The sequence below is a fragment of the Helianthus annuus genome, chromosome 5, assembly GCF_002127325.2.
Source record: "Helianthus annuus cultivar XRQ/B chromosome 5, HanXRQr2.0-SUNRISE, whole genome shotgun sequence".
Taxonomy (NCBI): Eukaryota; Viridiplantae; Streptophyta; class Magnoliopsida; order Asterales; family Asteraceae; genus Helianthus; species Helianthus annuus.
The window spans coordinates 6036872-6057339 of record NC_035437.2 but is presented as its reverse complement, the minus strand read 5'-3'; the positions used below and the strand labels follow the sequence as shown (position 1 = coordinate 6057339).

Below are 20468 nucleotides of genomic sequence, written 5' to 3'. Positions count from 1 at the left end.
TTTCGTAAACCGATAGAAAATGTTATATTGTTTGTTTTTTAATTATGTTATATTACTCTTTTAGTTGAATTTTCAACTAATAAAATTCATAAACATATAATAAACAACGTGTTTTAGGAAATTATATATATTTTGTTTTTTTTTTCTTTTATTAAGACTCATCGATTAATGTCAAACTTAGTACTCTGATCATTGTGATGAAATCCTTACACGACAAATGATAAGTTGATTAAGTTGAAAGGAAAAAAATATTGGTTAAAAAGGATAGATTTATTCATATATATATATATAAAAAAGCATATAAAGATCAAACAATCGCGTCAAACAAACTTAAATATTAAAAAAAACCAATGTTTAAAACGTAAAAATCATAAAAACTGCTTTAAATTCACAGAGATAGGAGCTACGTCTCTTTCTTGCTAACTTTCTCCGAATCCTTGACGTTACTTGGAGTTGAAGAGTTGTAGACGTCAACCAGTTTACGCTTGTTGATTTTATTGATATCAGAACTGGTATTAGTATCATCATTCTTAACGCTGGAATATGACTTTTTTTTAGTTATAATTAATTTATTGACTTTTTTTCAATAAGTTTTAACAATTACAATTAAGAAAATGAAATGTAAATGTAAAAAGATAATGACATTTTAGTTGTGATTAATAATGTATGGTTATGAAAAGTTGAGCAAGTCTTTCTCCATTTGAACCAACTAATATCTCAAAAACTAATATCTGAAAGGTATGTGTTTGTTTGACATGAATATATATATGGATCATGACCAGCACGATTCAAGTGCTAAACAAACATAACTGCAACCCCAAGACTCCCAAATCAATAGTAAATTGTAATGCATGTTTGTTATTAGTTTTTACTTTTTGCCTAATTTGATTTTAATAGTAACCAACTAAATATCTTAATATATATATATATATATATATATATATATATATATATATATATATATATATACTATGGTAACGTATTATGAATCATAGATCTCAATTTTGTTTTATATTAGCATGAAAAATCCAACTAATTAATAATATAGTTCTTATCGACGATAAAGAAAATTAGGTAAAAATAGTGAAAACACAAAAAACAATATCAAAGTGGTAAAGTTTTACAAAACCGAAACCGTACCAGCAACGAACGGATACTCCATACTCACTTGGAATCAGTATTTTTATACCAGTACCGATACAGTAATATGAAACTACATACTGATCTTGAGGAAGCTATTTTGGACGAAGGAAACAAATATATCTTTGTAGTGTTACTTGTAATCTAATCATTTGTTATAATATATTAGTGTTAGTGATTAAAAAAAGACCTAAATACCTTAGGATGACACGTTAAATAGGCCCAAACTTTGAACCTTTATATGCAACATCAGAACTACTTTTCCAAAGCAACAAAAAAATTAAAGAAAAGAAACTACTTTTATTTTGGATGGCAAACAATGATTTTATTCCACACCAAATTTATATACGTTACAAGGGCATGTACCAGTAAGTCGCTAGTACCCATTAAACCCATACCCAGTACATAACTCACCCCATACTCCAATTACAGATCAACACAAAACATCAAAGTTTAGCCACTTCGCCACTCTAACCCTGGTCGGTTCGCCCGATGTTTCAGTCACATGAACGACATCGCCTGAGTTTACGCGAATATCCGATCAACTGATACCCGCTTTCCTGAGAACATCAATTCGTTTCGTGCTTTTCAAATCTCACAAGATGACACAATAACAATCATTGCACCAACTTTCTTTTATTTTCCAATATGCCTTCTGCTTAATAAAATTTGAACAGCTCCCTCACCTTTGTACCTGAAAAATAAGGGATGCTGCACCAAAGACTTACCTTCTATCTAACCCCCAAAGCGATGTAGCATGACACGAGCAGGTGATCCGCATCTTCCTCCATCTCACTACACAACCTGCATAATATCAAACCATAATGCACATTCCTTTTTTGCAGACCTTTAAGCGTCGGTAACTGTTATTTTTCAGAACTTTGGAAACGAAAAGGTGATTGGGTCCAGCCTAACCAGACCCTAAGCTGTTTTGACCAAATAAATATTCCTAAATACAATAAGGTCATTTCCTTTAATCTACTTGACACGCTAATTATTGTTAAAACTTTGGAAAAGGTGATCGACGCTAGGCTAATCCAACCAGAACCTGTTTCGAGCAATCAGTTTGCAGGTCACTTGACCCGTTTGAGCCGTTTAATAGAACTTACCCATTTGGCCCATGCAATAAAAATTACCCATTTTGATGGTCACTTATTACCCATTTGACCCATTCAATGAAAATTAACCATTGACTCATTCAAAAAAATAATGGTTAATCTTATGCAAAATCATGGATTTTTAATTTCATGTTACAAGTGGTACCTTTGCTCTCTAAATTAATTTCTTGCTTTTACAAAAATCTCAATCTTACTTCTCGCATCTTTTTCAATCTGAGCCTCAACCCATATTAGAGGTTTTATTTTTAACTAACCTATTTTCACCTGAAGATGTCCACTGGGATGCCTTGTAGTAAATTGTGTTAGTGATCTTCATAAACTCATGTGGATTTATCTTCAGCTCTTGTCTTCAAATGAAATGCATTGACTGACCAACTACATGAATTATAAAACACCTATTTGTCCTAATCAACATTAGAAATAAAATGAGGGTAAAATTAAGATCCACAAGATCTATTTATCATCTACAAGTATTCTAGATGATTGTCAGACAAACGTTTCATTCTAAAGAGTAGTTAAATAAATCCATTTAGATCTCCTTAACAAATCTATAAATGAAACATTTATAATACTTGAGATACCGTACCGGCAATGCACGGATACTCCATACTCACTTGGAATCAGTATTTTTAGTACCGGTATCGATACGGTACGATCCCCATCCCATCCTTACTTGGTTATATGACAATGTAATTACTAATTAACAACATGAAAATCACCAGCCTCAATGTAAGCCATTCATCTTCGATACAATGCTTTACCATGAACAGGATTAGCATCTACTACCTGCACAATAGAAAAACCATCGTCCAAGTGCCTTCAATTATTGTCCATTAAAATCAACCACCAAAATATTCTAATCATAGTAAAAAAAGCATATTAAAAAATAAAGGAACTTACTTTATTACACACGTCTCCATTGACTTTCGACAGTCTCCCATGTTCAGGTAGCATGTAACCACATTCAGAATATTTTGCACTAAAAAGGTTAAAAAGAAATAGAGGATTAGGGATGGGTTGTTAGTGTCAATCTAGTTGATCAATAGACTTTTGATACATATAACTTGTCTTGTTAAATAACATTAAAAAGAAATATAAGTTACTCATGATAACTTATGAGAAATAGTGATGTATACTCATGTATTTGCGAACTCCTTTCCCTCTTCATCATCTTGACGATTGACTTGTTTGAATTCACTTAAAACCTGCAACAAAATGCAAAATCATTTCATAATTACAACCAAAAATAACATCTTAATAAGACCATACTTTCATATTCACATATTAAGTTCTGAAAGTCGGTAGTTTTGAATTTATAACGCAACAAATGGTCCAGAGGTTGTACCCTCTGATCATCGTCTGCAAATAATCAAAATATCCCTCATAGAACCAAGAAAAAATTTAAGACAACTAACAAATCATGAAGATAATCAGGGTTTTGTGTAACACCCCGTGTTTTCCAAAGTCAAAGTCAAAGTCAAGCATTGACTGTTATTGGAATTAAAGATTAATAAAGATTAATTGCACTTTAGTTTCATTTTGATTTTCGTATTATTTGGAGTAAGTGTTGTATAATCAAACTAATCGACCGATAATCGAACGGTGAATCAACGATCGACTGTGAATGATAGGAAGTAACAACGCAATAAAGCTAGTCAATCAATAATCAAGCTAATCAAATCAATCATCAAACTCAAGTGTGGGGATTTTAGTACTTTTATACGTGTGTGTGTGCCTTATGTGTTATTTGTGCATGTTTACTTTTATGTTAAAATGTGTGGTGAATCAATCAAATCAATCAAGACTCGAAGGTGAATCAAACTCAATCGAAACCGACTTTGGAAACAAGTTGTAAGGATGCTTGTATGTTAGATATAGTAGTTGGGACTAAAAGTAATTTGATTAGGAATTCTATCATCCTCAAATTATCATTCATCGAACTCGAAATATCAAAAATCGTCGCGAAAACACTCAAAACTAGGCAAGCTGTTCGAACAGGGCCACCTGATCGAACAGGCTAGCCGATCGAACAGGGCAACCTGATCGAACAGGCTAGCCGATCGAACAGGACTGTTCGATCGGACAGCTGCTCGATCAGGAATGCTGTTCGATCAGCTGACCTTTCCTCTTTTGGAAGCCTATAAATAGGGCTGTCTTTGTCATACTTTCCACTTTTGGAAAAGCTCTGACCGACCAGCCTCTTCTTCTCACTAAATCCAAGATTTCTCTCAAACCTGTAAGTATTTCACTCTAATCTTTGTACGTTTTGTTCATTAATCGATTCTCCATCTTTCTATCTTTCAAAATCTGGATTTCATCCATGAAATCACCAAGATCTAGGCGTTCTTGAGTGATGTCATCATGGTGTTCTTGGTGTTCATCAAGAACATCATGTTTTTGACTTCATTCAGCCATGAATAAGCTAGATCTAACCGATTTCCACATCAATAACCTAAAATCTTCCAAGGATCTTAACATTTCACGGTGGAAAAGGATTGGAAGATGGGTTTTCATCTATCTTTCAACTCTTTTACACTCAAGCCGGTGAAAACGAGCTTGAACCGATTCATAAATCAACCTAAACAAACACATGGTTCAAGATTCGGGTTTTACCAAGAGATTTACCGATCTCGGGTTGAATGTTAAAACTTAGGTTCCAAACCGTCTCTGACCGAGTTTGGGTGATTCCTGCTCGAGTCAGTAGACTAAGTAAGAATTTCAGCTTTGTGGTTCAACTCGTAGTCAAAATATCTCTAAAACATCAACAATTAACGGGAATAACCAAGTGTTAGGTGAAAGGTTAACCAAATCGAGAAGCTGGCCGAACGGCTAGGCTGTTCGATCGAACAGCCCAACCGAACGACTATGCCAGCCGATCGACTAGGCTAACCGATCGACCAGCACTTAGTCCCACAAACTCATAAAGTGTAGTATTGACAAGGGTTCTGTTCGATCGATCGAGCCACTCGATTGTAAACATTACTGCTCGAATCATGAGATACTATACTTCAACACTTAGACTTTCCAAAACATTGGAATGTCACCCGATCGAACATGCCAGCCGATCGAGTGACATACTTGAAAACAACGAAGTGCTAACCGATCGGTTGGGCTAACCGATCGAATAGCTGTTCGATCGGCCAACTTGAAAGGTAGTACAAACCATCATACACAAACACATCCTTCACATCAAAGGAAGAAACAATCCACTTGAAAGAACCAGCCGATCGAGCCAGCCGGCCGATCGAATGGGTGTTCGAACGGATTTTCAAACCAATCGAACAGCCCACTCGATCGAACTGCTGTCCGATCGAATGGCCTACTCGATCCAAGTAACATTGTTTACCTTTTTCGCGTTACTCATCGTTGTGTTATCGAACTATTCAGGCTAATCTGTTCTCAGTGCTCCCTTCAATCCATAATCAATCACTGTGAGTATACTCGATCCCTTTTTGCTTTCAGCACTTTTGGGTGTTACATACGTAGTCTACCAAATTCACAAACAACTCAAACTATTTGAACGCTAACCTACTTGCATGTATTACTTGTCTAAATGATTGCTGTTTATTATGTTTACACGTGGAGTGCTATCTACCTGCTTTAGCAACGTAGTACTATAGTTTGGACTCAGCACCCGTTCACACGGGGGTTGCTAAGGACAATTACCTACATGGATTACGGTGGTAATCATGTATTGCGAACTGTCTCGGACAGTCAACCCGAAGTCATTGGTATCGATGGTCCCATGTTGATAATTTACATGCATCGTTTGCCCTTGTGTACGTGCTTGGTTATGCGTAAACTATTCGAACTCTATATGCTATATCAAACTTGTGTACTCACCTTTACATTATATGTATTGACTTTTATTTTAACGTATGTGACAGGTGTTTAAGCTACTAGCGTGCTAGGGAAGCGAGGCAATAATAAACTTCTAGGAGCCTGTGACCTTAGGACAGTGTCCACGTACCTGTTCCAGGGCCATAATTATCTGTAGATCTTGCACTGGCACCTGTAGTCAGTAAGATCCGCAGTAGTCGTCTAGGGGTCTTAAAACAATATTTACATTTGGTCTGTAATAATTAAGAATTTGAGTTGTCGGAACAGTTCCCATATTGTTTGGTTGATTTCTATGATAACTTGTTATTATTTGGGACACGGTATGGGACGTGTTATATAACTGAATTGTATGATAGTTGTTGTGGAAACTTCTGAACAATCTGTTTCGCTCAGTGCCGCGCCCCGATGATTCCGCCATCGGTTGGGGTGTGACAGATTGGTATCAGAGCCATAACTATAGGGAATTAGGTTAGACACGATCTAGTCCGGATCGCTGTCTTAGGGACCTAGACTATAGTTAGGAACCAAGAGACTAAGTTTATGTGCTTATTTTATGTTGTTTCCTTCTATTCTATCAATCATTACATCCGAACTCCGAGCCAAATTTTGTAATTTGGACGGGATTAGGAGTGAAACCCGCAAATTCCTGCCTAAATTACAAATTCTTGCCAATAATTTTGTGCGAATTTCTATCAACAAACGGGGGAGAGTTATACCAAATTCGGGGCTGAAACCCATAAATTGATGAAAACTTCCTCTAAATTTTCTTAAAACAAGGAAGAAATTTGCTGAGCTAGGGGTGAAACCCTAACCTTGGCAGTTATTCCAACTTTATTTTATCTCGCCAAGGCAATTGACGGACTCCAACGACCTGAACTCACGAGTATGGCCTAGAATGCGCATGCATAATGCCCAAGAATCGAGGCAGAAACATGTCCCCTAGAGTCGAAAGTGACGACAAGTCAACTGCGAATAGTTAAATTGCCATGGTTAGTCAAAGTCTAGTAGCCGCAGACAATCCATTTTCCGATTTGAGTGTTGCTTTGTTGATTTTATATGATCTACCTGTTTACGTGCTTTAAGATTTGTTGATTGCTCCATTTACTATCAATCAGCGTGACTTTTGTTGCTATCCTATCTTGTTTCAAATCTCTGGAGATGTGATCTCAACGAAACCAGTGTGCTAGGCTACGCTATACGACTAAGTTAGACGATACAGTGTGATACTATCCGATATGCAAACAAACGACACTCGACATGTGGACATAGGTTTCTGTTTTCTGACTGCTTCTGTGATAAAATTTCGTACGTGTTTAGGAAATTAAGTGCTCTAATTGCTTAATTGCTTAGGTGCTCTAATTGCTTCTGTGCTTATGTGTCTCTGTGATTATGTGTTTATGTGTTTATATGTGTTACGTGACGTGAGATGCGACGTGATTCTAAGCTTTAGTAAACTAAGACGTGCGAGATTCGAATTCGTTGTGTTGAGCCCTATGGCGATGTCTATTGCAGACCATGTCGTCATCATCAAGGCCTCGTCAACGTCTTACTCGTCGGGAGAAGAGAGATCGTCGTCTTGCTGCTATCCTCTCTAAAACAGTAGCAAAGGCTGTGAGTGAAGTATTCGAGAACGCAAGCAAGTCATCTGAGGAATCCCGAACCCTCACGCCCAAAGACTCCAACAAAGCTACTTTTAGCTTCAAACAATTCAAGGCATGTGGGCCAAAAGAGTTTACCGGTGAAGATGGCCCTACGGCTCTGTTTCATTGGTTTGACTCTGTGGAAGTTACCCTTCGTCAAAGCGGATGCCCAGATCACCTCCGTACTCTCAATGCTACCGGTGTCTTCCAGTCGCGAGCTTTGGACTGGTGGACCGCAGAAAGGAACAAGCGCGGGAACGACGCTGCATACGAGCTGACGTGGAAGGAGTTGAAATCGATCATGATGGACGAGTTCTGTCCTCCCCACGAACGCCAAAAGTTGGAGGATGAGTTCTGGAGTATCAAGCAAAAGGAGGGAGACAATGCTGGTCTCACTGCCCGTTTCAAGCAGTTGAGCATCATCTGTCCAGACCAGGTCAAGACTTCTGACATGACCATCAAGAAATACATCCGTGCTCTTCCGGATTGTGTTGCAGATTTTGTTCACGCCGCCAAACCCGCAACGATCGAGGAAACCTACCTACTCGCTGCTGAGATTAACGACAAGCGAGTTAAGGCTGGTGTCTGGGATAAACAAACCAAGTCCTTGCATCAAGTTACTGCCGCATCAACCGATAACACCACTGCCCAAGCCTCCAAGTCCTCGAGAAGAAGAAAGAAGAACAAGAGTTGTGCTGCTGCAACCAATGCTACTCCTCTTCAGTCAGTACCGCCACAACAGCAACAACCACAGCGCACTGCGCCAGTGATCAATGCGCCGCCAGCAAAGCGTGCGTACACCGGCCCCCACCCACTCTGTGCTACATGTTCTTATCATCACCCGGTGGGTGTGGCCTGCCGATTCTGCGCTCACTGTAACGTCTACGGGCATTTCACTGCGAGTTGTCGCTATGGTCCCCGTCAAGCTCAAGCTCAAGCTGCTGTTAACCAGGCTCTACTCCCTGCTCCTCAAGCTCCTCAAGCTGCACAGGCCCCAACAAACAATGTTCGGACCTGCTTCGCATGTGGTGACCCTAACCACTTCGCAAACCGGTGCCCGAACAGGGTGGTGAAACAAGAAGCTCAACAACCCCAGCAACAACAACAACAGCCTCAACAACAAGCCGCTCACGCCAGAACTTTCAACATCAACGCACGTCAGGCTCAAGCTGACAACAACGTGGTCAATGGTACGTTCCTTGTGAATGGTATATATGCATCATGTTTGTTTGATACTGGAGCCGATAACTGCTTTGTGTCATTTGAATTTGAGAAGCTCCTTAGACGTAAGCGCTCTTATCTTTCGACACCCTTCGAAGTAGAAGTCGCTACCGGAAGAACCATTGCTGTCAATTCTGTGCTCCGTGATTGTACTCTCAAGCTCAACAATCATATATTCCCGATTAATCTCATTCCAATGCAACTCGGAAGTTTCGATGTCATAGTAGGCATGGATTTTCTTCGTGAAAACCGTGCTGAAATTGTGTGTTCCGATAAGATGATTCGTTTTGTGCTAGCTAGTGGTGATACTCTATGTGTTTATGGTGAAACTACTGCGAAAGATCTCAAACTCATGTCCTGTCTTCAAGCTCGCAAATATCTCCGCAAGGAATATCGAGCCTTCTTGGCCAACATTGTAGTAGCAGAGACGGACAAGAACAAGAAAGTTGAAGTCAAAGATGTCCCTGTTGTCCGAGAATTTCCTCAGGTGTTCCCTGATGATCTCCCTGGATTACCTCCAAGTCGTGATATCGACTTTCGAATCGACCTTATTCCAGGAGCCAACCCAGTGGCCAAAGCTCCGTATCGACTCGCTCCATCTGAAATGCGAGAACTTTCAAATCAACTCCAAGAGTTACTTGAAAAAGGCTTCATTCGCCCGAGCACTTCTCCATGGGGCGCGCCAGTCCTTTTTGTCAAAAAGAAGGACGGGTCGTTCCGGATGTGCATCGATTACCGGGAATTGAACAAGCTGACCATCAAGAACCGATACCCCTTACCAAGAATCGATGACCTGTTTGACCAATTACAAGGTGCTCAGTGTTTCTCCAAGATTGATCTACGTTCAGGCTACCATCAGTTGCGGATTCAAGAGGAAGACATCCCCAAAACCGCTTTTCGAACCCGATACGGCCACTACGAGTTTGTTGTCATGCCTTTTGGTTTGACCAACGCACCCGCGGTCTTTATGGATCTGATGAATCGCGTGTGTAAACCGTTCTTAGACCGTTTTGTCATTGTATTTATCGACGATGTCCTGATCTATTCCAGATCGAGGGCCGAACATGCGCAGCATCTGCGACTGGTTCTCGAGTTGCTTCAGGGAAACCAACTCTACGCCAAATTCTCCAAGTGTGAGTTCTGGTTGGAGGAGGTTCAATTTCTGGGTCACATTGTGAATAGTCGGGGTATACACGTTGATCCTGCAAAGATTGAGGCAGTCAAGGGATGGGTTACGCCAAAGAATCCGTCAGAAGTTCGCTCTTTTCTCGGATTAGCTGGTTACTACCGGCGATTTATCGAAGGATTCTCAAAGATTGCTGTACCGCTTACCTCCCTTACTCATAAAGACAAGCCTTTTGTGTGGGGAACCGCGCAGAAAACTGCTTTCCAAACCCTCAAACACATGCTGTGCCATGCACCAGTTCTTACACTGCCGGACGGAAGCGATGACTTCGTTGTCTATTGTGATGCTTCAAACCTTGGACTTGGCTGTGTTCTCATGCAACGAGACAAGGTTATAGCTTACGCATCTCGACAGCTCAAAATCCACGAGAAGAACTATACAACCCATGACCTTGAGCTAGGCGCAGTTGTCTTTGCCTTAAAGATTTGGAGACACTACCTGTATGGTACAAAGTGTACGATCTTCACCGACCACAAGAGCCTACAATATATCTTTAACCAGAGAGAACTCAATATGCGTCAACGCCGATGGGTAGAACTTCTCAACGACTACGACTGTGAGATCCGTTATCACCCAGGCAAGGCGAATGTAGTTGCAGACGCCCTCAGCAGAAAGAATTACGTGATAGGTGTTCGAAACATCCAGGCTCAGTATAACCTCGAAGCTCTCATCCGTGAAGCACAACACGCTTGCTTCAACGAGCGTACGTTGAAGAAAGAACGAATCTATCACGATGGAACTCAGCTCGTGAGCAAAGCCAACGGGATATTCTATTATCTGGACCGAATCTGGGTTCCGAGGAGGACAGATTTGCGAAAGATTATCATGAACGAAGCCCACAAATCCCGATATTCCATTCATCCCGGTGCGGACAAAATGTACCAGGACCTTCGCTACAAGTACTGGTGGCCTGGGATGAAAAGGGATATTGCTCTATATGTTGGTAGCTGTTTAACTTGTGCAAGAGTCAAGGCTGAACACCAAAGACCTTCAGGCTTACTCGAACAACCGCCGATACCCGTATGGAAGTGGGAAAGCATAGCTATGGATTTCATAACTAAGCTTCCGACCACGCCATCAGGTCACGACAGTATTTGGGTTATAGTCGAGCGTCTAACCAAATCAGCCCACTTTCTGCCAATACGAGAAGACTATAAGGTGGCCAAACTAGCCCAAATCTACACCGACGAAATCATTAAGAATCATGGTACGCCTCGAGACATCATTTCGGATCGCGATGCTCGGTTTACATCGAGATTGTGGGAAACTTTTCAAGCAGCTCTAGGTACGACGCTGAATTTGAGTACCGCATTCCACCCGCAAACCGACGGGCAGACTGAAAGAACGATTCGTACTATTGAAGACATGCTCCGTGCGTGTGTTATTGATTTTGGTGGTAGTTGGAGCAAACACCTACCGTTGGTCGAATTTTCGTACAATAATAGCTATCACTCCAGCATCGAAATGGCACCTTTCGAAGCCTTGTATGGTAGGAGATGTCGCTCGCCTATTGTATGGCACGAGGTCGGTCATTCACAATTGACTGGGCCCGAGATTCTACAAGAAACGACTGACAAGATCCACCAAATAAGGGAAAATTTGGTAAAGGCCCGGGACAGACAAAAGATGTACGCCGATAAACGACGCAGGCCCCGCGAATTTGCAGTTGGCGACTACGTGCTCCTAAAGGTATCACCTTGGAAGGGAGTAGTCCGATTCGGCAAAAGAGGGAAACTTGCGCCTCGATTTGTTGGACCTTTTAAGATTCTGGAAAGGGTTGGTAAAGTTGCCTACAAACTCGAATTACCGGAGGAACTCAGCAATGTCCACCCGACTTTCCATATATCAAACCTTCGAAAATGTGTAGCCGACCACGACCCTATAATACCACTCGACGATCTTCAGGTCAATGAGACTCTACACTTCGTGGAAAAGCCTGTCGAAATCATGGACCGACAGACCAAGCAACTCAGACGCTCTCGCATTCCTATTGTAAAAGTACGATGGGAAGGCAAACGAGGCGCGGAGTTCACTTGGGAACTCGAAAGTGACATGAAGGCCAAGTACCCGCAGTTGTTCGGATAGATCTGAAGCATCAAATAGGTAAAATCACACGGCGATGTACGGTTCTCGGCCTAATTTCGGGACGAAATTCCCTAAAGGAGGGGAGACTGTAACACCCCGTGTTTTCCAAAGTCAAAGTCAAAGTCAAGCATTGACTGTTATTGGAATTAAAGATTAATAAAGATTAATTGCACTTTAGTTTCATTTTGATTTTCGTATTATTTGGAGTAAGTGTTGTATAATCAAACTAATCGACCGATAATCGAACGGTGAATCAACGATCGACTGTGAATGATAGGAAGTAACAACGCAATAAAGCTAGTCAATCAATAATCAAGCTAATCAAATCAATCATCAAACTCAAGTGTGGGGATTTTAGTACTTTTATACGTGTGTGTGTGCCTTATGTGTTATTTGTGCATGTTTACTTTTATGTTAAAATGTGTGGTGAATCAATCAAATCAATCAAGACTCGAAGGTGAATCAAACTCAATCGAAACCGACTTTGGAAACAAGTTGTAAGGATGCTTGTATGTTAGATATAGTAGTTGGGACTAAAAGTAATTTGATTAGGAATTCTATCATCCTCAAATTATCATTCATCGAACTCGAAATATCAAAAATCGTCGCGAAAACACTCAAAACTAGGCAAGCTGTTCGAACAGGGCCACCTGATCGAACAGGCTAGCCGATCGAACAGGGCAACCTGATCGAACAGGCTAGCCGATCGAACAGGACTGTTCGATCGGACAGCTGCTCGATCAGGAATGCTGTTCGATCAGCTGACCTTTCCTCTTTTGGAAGCCTATAAATAGGGCTGTCTTTGTCATACTTTCCACTTTTGGAAAAGCTCTGACCGACCAGCCTCTTCTTCTCACTAAATCCAAGATTTCTCTCAAACCTGTAAGTATTTCACTCTAATCTTTGTACGTTTTGTTCATTAATCGATTCTCCATCTTTCTATCTTTCAAAATCTGGATTTCATCCATGAAATCACCAAGATCTAGGCGTTCTTGAGTGATGTCATCATGGTGTTCTTGGTGTTCATCAAGAACATCATGTTTTTGACTTCATTCAGCCATGAATAAGCTAGATCTAACCGATTTCCACATCAATAACCTAAAATCTTCCAAGGATCTTAACATTTCACGGTGGAAAAGGATTGGAAGATGGGTTTTCATCTATCTTTCAACTCTTTTACACTCAAGCCGGTGAAAACGAGCTTGAACCGATTCATAAATCAACCTAAACAAACACATGGTTCAAGATTCGGGTTTTACCAAGAGATTTACCGATCTCGGGTTGAATGTTAAAACTTAGGTTCCAAACCGTCTCTGACCGAGTTTGGGTGATTCCTGCTCGAGTCAGTAGACTAAGTAAGAATTTCAGCTTTGTGGTTCAACTCGTAGTCAAAATATCTCTAAAACATCAACAATTAACGGGAATAACCAAGTGTTAGGTGAAAGGTTAACCAAATCGAGAAGCTGGCCGAACGGCTAGGCTGTTCGATCGAACAGCCCAACCGAACGACTATGCCAGCCGATCGACTAGGCTAACCGATCGACCAGCACTTAGTCCCACAAACTCATAAAGTGTAGTATTGACAAGGGTTCTGTTCGATCGATCGAGCCACTCGATTGTAAACATTACTGCTCGAATCATGAGATACTATACTTCAACACTTAGACTTTCCAAAACATTGGAATGTCACCCGATCGAACATGCCAGCCGATCGAGTGACATACTTGAAAACAACGAAGTGCTAACCGATCGGTTGGGCTAACCGATCGAATAGCTGTTCGATCGGCCAACTTGAAAGGTAGTACAAACCATCATACACAAACACATCCTTCACATCAAAGGAAGAAACAATCCACTTGAAAGAACCAGCCGATCGAGCCAGTCGGCCGATCGAATGGGTGTTCGAACGGATTTTCAAACCAATCGAACAGCCCACTCGATCGAACTGCTGTCCGATCGAATGGCCTACTCGATCCAAGTAACATTGTTTACCTTTTTCGCGTTACTCATCGTTGTGTTATCGAACTATTCAGGCTAATCTGTTCTCAGTGCTCCCTTCAATCCATAATCAATCACTGTGAGTATACTCGATCCCTTTTTGCTTTCAGCACTTTTGGGTGTTACATACGTAGTCTACCAAATTCACAAACAACTCAAACTATTTGAACGCTAACCTACTTGCATGTATTACTTGTCTAAATGATTGCTGTTTATTATGTTTACACGTGGAGTGCTATCTACCTGCTTTAGCAACGTAGTACTATAGTTTGGACTCAGCACCCGTTCACACGGGGGTTGCTAAGGACAATTACCTACATGGATTACGGTGGTAATCATGTATTGCGAACTGTCTCGGACAGTCAACCCGAAGTCATTGGTATCGATGGTCCCATGTTGATAATTTACATGCATCGTTTGCCCTTGTGTACGTGCTTGGTTATGCGTAAACTATTCGAACTCTATATGCTATATCAAACTTGTGTACTCACCTTTACATTATATGTATTGACTTTTATTTTAACGTATGTGACAGGTGTTTAAGCTACTAGCGTGCTAGGGAAGCGAGGCAATAATAAACTTCTAGGAGCCTGTGACCTTAGGACAGTGTCCACGTACCTGTTCCAGGGCCATAATTATCTGTAGATCTTGCACTGGCACCTGTAGTCAGTAAGATCCGCAGTAGTCGTCTAGGGGTCTTAAAACAATATTTACATTTGGTCTGTAATAATTAAGAATTTGAGTTGTCGGAACAGTTCCCATATTGTTTGGTTGATTTCTATGATAACTTGTTATTATTTGGGACACGGTATGGGACGTGTTATATAACTGAATTGTATGATAGTTGTTGTGGAAACTTCTGAACAATCTGTTTCGCTCAGTGCCGCGCCCCGATGATTCCGCCATCGGTTGGGGTGTGACATTTTGGGTTCAATCTGTCTACCTAATTTTCAGCCACTACATAATGTTTTGCATTAAAGAAAAGAAAGTCATCAAAAAGAATTTTTCTTTACTACTTTATTGATAGAACAAATATAATTCCAAAAAAAATCCCAGGGAAACTAATATAACTATACAACTGTATTTCTTCCATGTTAACAAAAGTAACAAAAAGAATGTAAGATTAACTCGTAAAACAGGACATGAGCAGCTGCAAAAAGCATACCTGACTTGGTTCCTTTACCATTGTTTCTTTGTGCCAGGGTCCAGAACATCCAACATATGATGTGTCTCATCATCATGAGTGTGATTCTTGTGTGTGAATATTTTTTAAAGTATATAAGTAGAAAAGGCGAAGAGATCATACATTGTGTGTTGATAAGATTCCGGACTCGCTTGAAAGTGAGGACATTTGTATACATGGCCCGATTCTTGTTCTTATATTCCAGACTTAATTTGCACAATTTCTACATCAACCTGCAGATTTCTTCAACAGTTTGAATGCTTCACGATCAAAAAGGGTAAGGGATACCATGTTGCGATACCATACCAATAGGCTGATGACAACGTGATACTTGGGTGCTCGTAGAATTGTCGGATTGAAAAGGTATCCAGGTGTCATTACACCAGGAGACTTTCTTTTTTTTTGGAAGATTGTGAATCGCTAGACATTTGAAATCCTAAGAAAAGCAAATGAAAAAAGAAATCCTTAGACAACCTAAATGAAAACAAACTGAATATCTATAAAATATTAGCATATTGAATAAAAGGTATAAAGAAAAACACTACACACATGAAGCACCAATACCAAAAGTTCTCATATAGTAGTTAAAAATGTACTTTTAACAATAAACAAAGCATATGGGTCAATTCAACCTGACCAATATCGTCTGATATACTATACACATCATTTGCTTCCTTTCTAAGAGACTTGCAATCTGCAATTTGTTTCACTAAATTGGACCATTTGCCACTCTTGGCATCTACATTAGGGTGAGAGGGGCACTCCCCTCTTAGGGGAGTCCCCTCTCTTACACACACCCAATCAGGTTATGCCACGTCAACTCCCCTTTATTATTTTATAAAAAAAAAGAAGAAAAAAATATGATTGGTGGAAAAAGAGTGGACCCACATTAACAACCAATCACCCCCTCTCTCTCCTCTCTCTCTCTCCTCTCTCTCATGCGGTAACTACACCCTGATTTTGGTCACCGAAATCACTCACCGCGGGGATGGCGGCGGTGTTCCCGCTCAGGGAATGGAGTCACCGCTTGTCTCCCCGCATGGTGCCCCGTACCCCCTTATTAACTTTAGAGACCAGAGTGACGATTTTCTAAAATCTTCATTCATTCTTGCAACTTATTACATACATATAATTAAAAAAAATTCCAAGGACATGAGTTAAAACACGCAGCAGTAGTTGATTGTGTCGTATATGCAAATACAAACCTAAAAAGTCTTATAATTACAACCGTAAATATACCGTACATGTCGCAGATTGAGGTTAAAACCCAAATACAGTGCAAATTTCAAATAAACTTAAAAAAATTATGAAGACCCAGTTTCATTAAACTTGGACCAATCCTCTACTTTGTTATGACGCACACATACATATACATAATCACAAATGGTTCAGTTGCAGATGAAAATTGTTGCGCCGATAATAAGCACAATAAAAACTTACCACTAACAGATCCATAAACATCACAAACAAAGGAAGGGCACCAATATAGTCAAAACCCCTTAAATCATACAAAAAATAAGGTTACCTTTTAAGCCAGACCTAATTATGTGAAACAACAATTAGGGTTTATACTTTCTATAGTAAACATCAAAAATAGGGGTTTTCAAAGATACGCCCAATAAAGTATTGTAATTACACATGATATAAAGAAATTGCATCTAAAACATAAAAAAACAGGGGTTTCCAACATAAGACCAATAAAGTGCTTCTAGGCTGGCCCAACCCGATCCGAGCCTTTTAAAATTCGCCCATTTGATCCTTTGCCCACCCCTGCCGTTTCGCCACATCTAGACTTAATAGATAGGTTTGTTGGCTTACCACACACATCAAGGAAATCCAGAATCAAGGAGACAACGAAGGAGCACCAAACGGGCCACTGGGCCCACTCATTCCCATACCATAGCCACCTATCAGGTGGCAATACACATACATTTTTTTTTCTACAAAAAAAAAGATTGCATCAATAAAAACGAAACTGTGTCGAGATTTATACCAAACCCGCCCCCAGTTGTCCTGAAACTCAACATCACCAATATCATGAAACGATGACGGCATCACACTGAATCCCTTATCTGCATCATAGAGAGGGTTGTATTCCATTGATGCATTTGCCAATTGCAGAATTAAAGGCCAACTTGTTATCCTTAAAACTCGGTATACCAACAATTCAAAGGTTGATGAAACAAACATGGTACTACGTTTATGTTGTGAAGGTTGTTACATGCAAATTAGATGAATCCATATGCACCCAAACAGCCCAAGACGTACCATGACTGAATAACCTGTCACATAGATAAGCAAGATTGCTTTAATCATTGATTCAGAACAATATAAGATTACAAGTATTATATATAAAAACAAAGAAAAAAATTAGTGTTTATTCAAACTTGGGTAGCTGAATAAGGATTAAGGAAAGTGGGAAAACTCTGTAATCTCGTAAACCGAAAAGGATAAAAATTAAACAAAGAAGCTTCGCTTACCAGATGGTTGGTTGAAGTTGAGCCGCCACTTGAGTTACCACACCATTTCTTTAGAGATCTAGGGTTTCATATCAGATGTGAAAAAGGAAAAAGTGATTAAGAATGATGATATCTATGGTTTACAACGACGATGAAGACCTTAGATTTAGGGTTTTGCAAGTTTACCTCTACTTCAATCATCGCTCGTGGAAATCCAGAATTGAATCAATCAACTCAGCACCATAGATTCACATATCACTTGAGAAAAAGAAATGCATATACGTTGTGTCAGACAAGGTAATACCCAAAAATATATTTAAGAAAAAGGGAACGAAAAGGCTCAAAATTGACTGGTTCCATATCTAAATATATGTCGGATAGTAAACTTGTATTGTGTAATTTTCAACCCGGTTTCCAGATCTAATTCGTATTTTATTCTAGCTATTGACCTGTTAGAAATAAAACATAACGTTAACCAACCCGTTCACTTATAAAACACAATAACCACAACATAAACATTATAAAACTATTCTATACATGTAGTCTAACAGAATAACCATCTCCGGGCTAAACTAACCTCCTTTGTGGGATTCACAAGTCCACTGTCTTCACTTGATCAGATCTTACTTCAGACTCGCTCTCTAATTCTCCATAAACGCACGTTATGAGCGCAACGATCTTTAGATCTTAAAGTACTTGTATCCCTCTTCAGGGTTTTTCATTCCCTCTTCCCAATCACCCATTGACCGACCTCCAAAGACCACCTGTTGTATACCCAAATACCTGCCCAAGAACAACACCATAAACGAAAAAAAACAAAAAACGTGTATATTATATGATAGTAATATGAAGAATGATGCTTACTCGGAACTTAGTACAGTGAGGCAATTAAGCAGCACATCAACAGCAAAGTAATCAGAAGTACCAATGTCTACCCTGTTCGACATTTATCGAAAGTTGTAACCTTTATTTTTTCTAAAAAAAAGATGACATCAATAAAAACGAAACTGTGTCGAGATTCATACCAAACCCGTCCCCAGTTGTCCTGAAACTCAACATCACCAATATCATGAAACGATCACGGCATCACACTGAATCCCTTATCTGCATCATATATGTCATCGAAAACAATCAACGCATCGTCTATTTAAAAGTACAAAGTCCCAGCTATATTTCCACTGGAATAAACGAATAAATGAATAATCAGAGCATTTAATATAGAAGAGTTAAAAATATATATATATATGTACAACTGTAACTTAAAACACTTTAAGCATCTTTAAACCAATCAACCATATGCACAATTCATCTTCTAAAACTACCTAATCCAATTAAGTACCAAAACCTATTACCAATGATCAACATAAAGCACATTATATTTAACTAATCCCCAAATCCAATTCATCAAAATCCTTATCTGTGTACCAACATGATACTAGTATCCAATTTTGGCAGATGCAACAAATCAATGATATCTATCTATCTATTACCATTAGACTTGTAGAGACCCAAAACTAAAACAGAAAATAATAATATTAAAAAAATGTAACTAAATTTTAATTTTAGCCAATCCAGTAATATCCATAATCTACTCTTTTCAAGCATAAATCCCCAAACCTAAACAGAAAATAATAATATTCAAAAAAATGCTACTAATTTTAATTTTTAATCCAGTAATATCCATAATCTATTCTTTTCAAGCATAAATCCCCAAAATTAAAATAGAAAACAATAATATTCAAAAAAAAAATCAACTAATTTTAATTTTAGCCAATCCAGTAATCCACTCTTTTCAAGCATAAATCCCCAAAATTAAAGAAATAATTAATTAATAATTTCTTTTAAATCCAATCCGGAACTACAAAACAATACTCCTAGAAATTCTCAGATCAAACAATTAAACAAACAAAAGCTGCAATAAAGTAGACATACAGAATAATCAAATGTAGCACTGAATAATCACCGTAACTAAACAGAAGTTCCGGTTGCTTGAAAGTTGAAACCCTAAATTGGAGACAGATGTGATTAGAGTGTACCAAAAGGATTTGTGGATGGTGCAAACAGTTGAATTGTAAGACCTAGAAATGGTAGTGAAGGAGTAAGAGAGTAATCTAGAGAGAATAACAACCATGAATCTAAATCAAAACCTGATAATATCGAACATGTGTTATGAAGAAAAAGAAATCATGATATGAAGAAGATGAAGAACAAACCATTTACAACCATATGAAGAAGGAGATAGATAATTGCCGATGCTAGGGTTTTGTAAAAGAAACGTATCCTGAAGCCGCTTGAATGAGAAGAATGAGGGAATTAGGTTATTCCATGATTTATATACCCGGGTCAAACAATGCGGGCATGGTTATTGCCATTCGGATCCCGTGTAAGAATATAGAGTTTCTCACATTTTCCTGCCAAAAATCAAGTAAGGTTGCACCACAACGCGACACGTGTCCCAAATCTTATTCATTTATTATATATATAGATTAGAATAGGAAAAGACAATAATATCCTTGGGTGACCAGATTTAACCAAAAAAATAAACTGGGTTAGGCTCAAAGGATATACCATGCAAGATTTTGAAACATTAAGTACAAA

At 39.2% G+C, this 20468-nt stretch overlaps 1 long non-coding RNA gene across 14 annotated transcripts; it reads right to left on the bottom strand.

Annotated features, from left to right (window-relative positions):
* Positions 1–1420: 1420 nt before the first annotated feature.
* On the bottom strand, positions 1421–20213 carry LOC110939775. 14 transcript variants are annotated; one of them, XR_004894078.1, is made up of 16 exons: positions 20084–20173; positions 19834–19948; positions 18896–18974; positions 18735–18806; positions 18448–18653; positions 18057–18128; positions 17892–17949; positions 17680–17693; positions 17442–17483; positions 17230–17351; positions 15718–15847; positions 15394–15644; positions 3395–3463; positions 3159–3237; positions 2513–3044; positions 1421–1944 (listed from the first exon to the last, which is right to left on the bottom strand). It is a non-coding gene; the product is annotated as an uncharacterized LOC110939775 (long non-coding RNA). The 14 variants fall into 14 exon arrangements; XR_004894076.1 differs by having other exon boundaries at positions 1421–1700; positions 1869–1944; positions 17230–17693; XR_004894070.1 differs by having other exon boundaries at positions 17442–17693.
* Between the last annotated feature and the right edge of the window lie 255 nt (positions 20214–20468).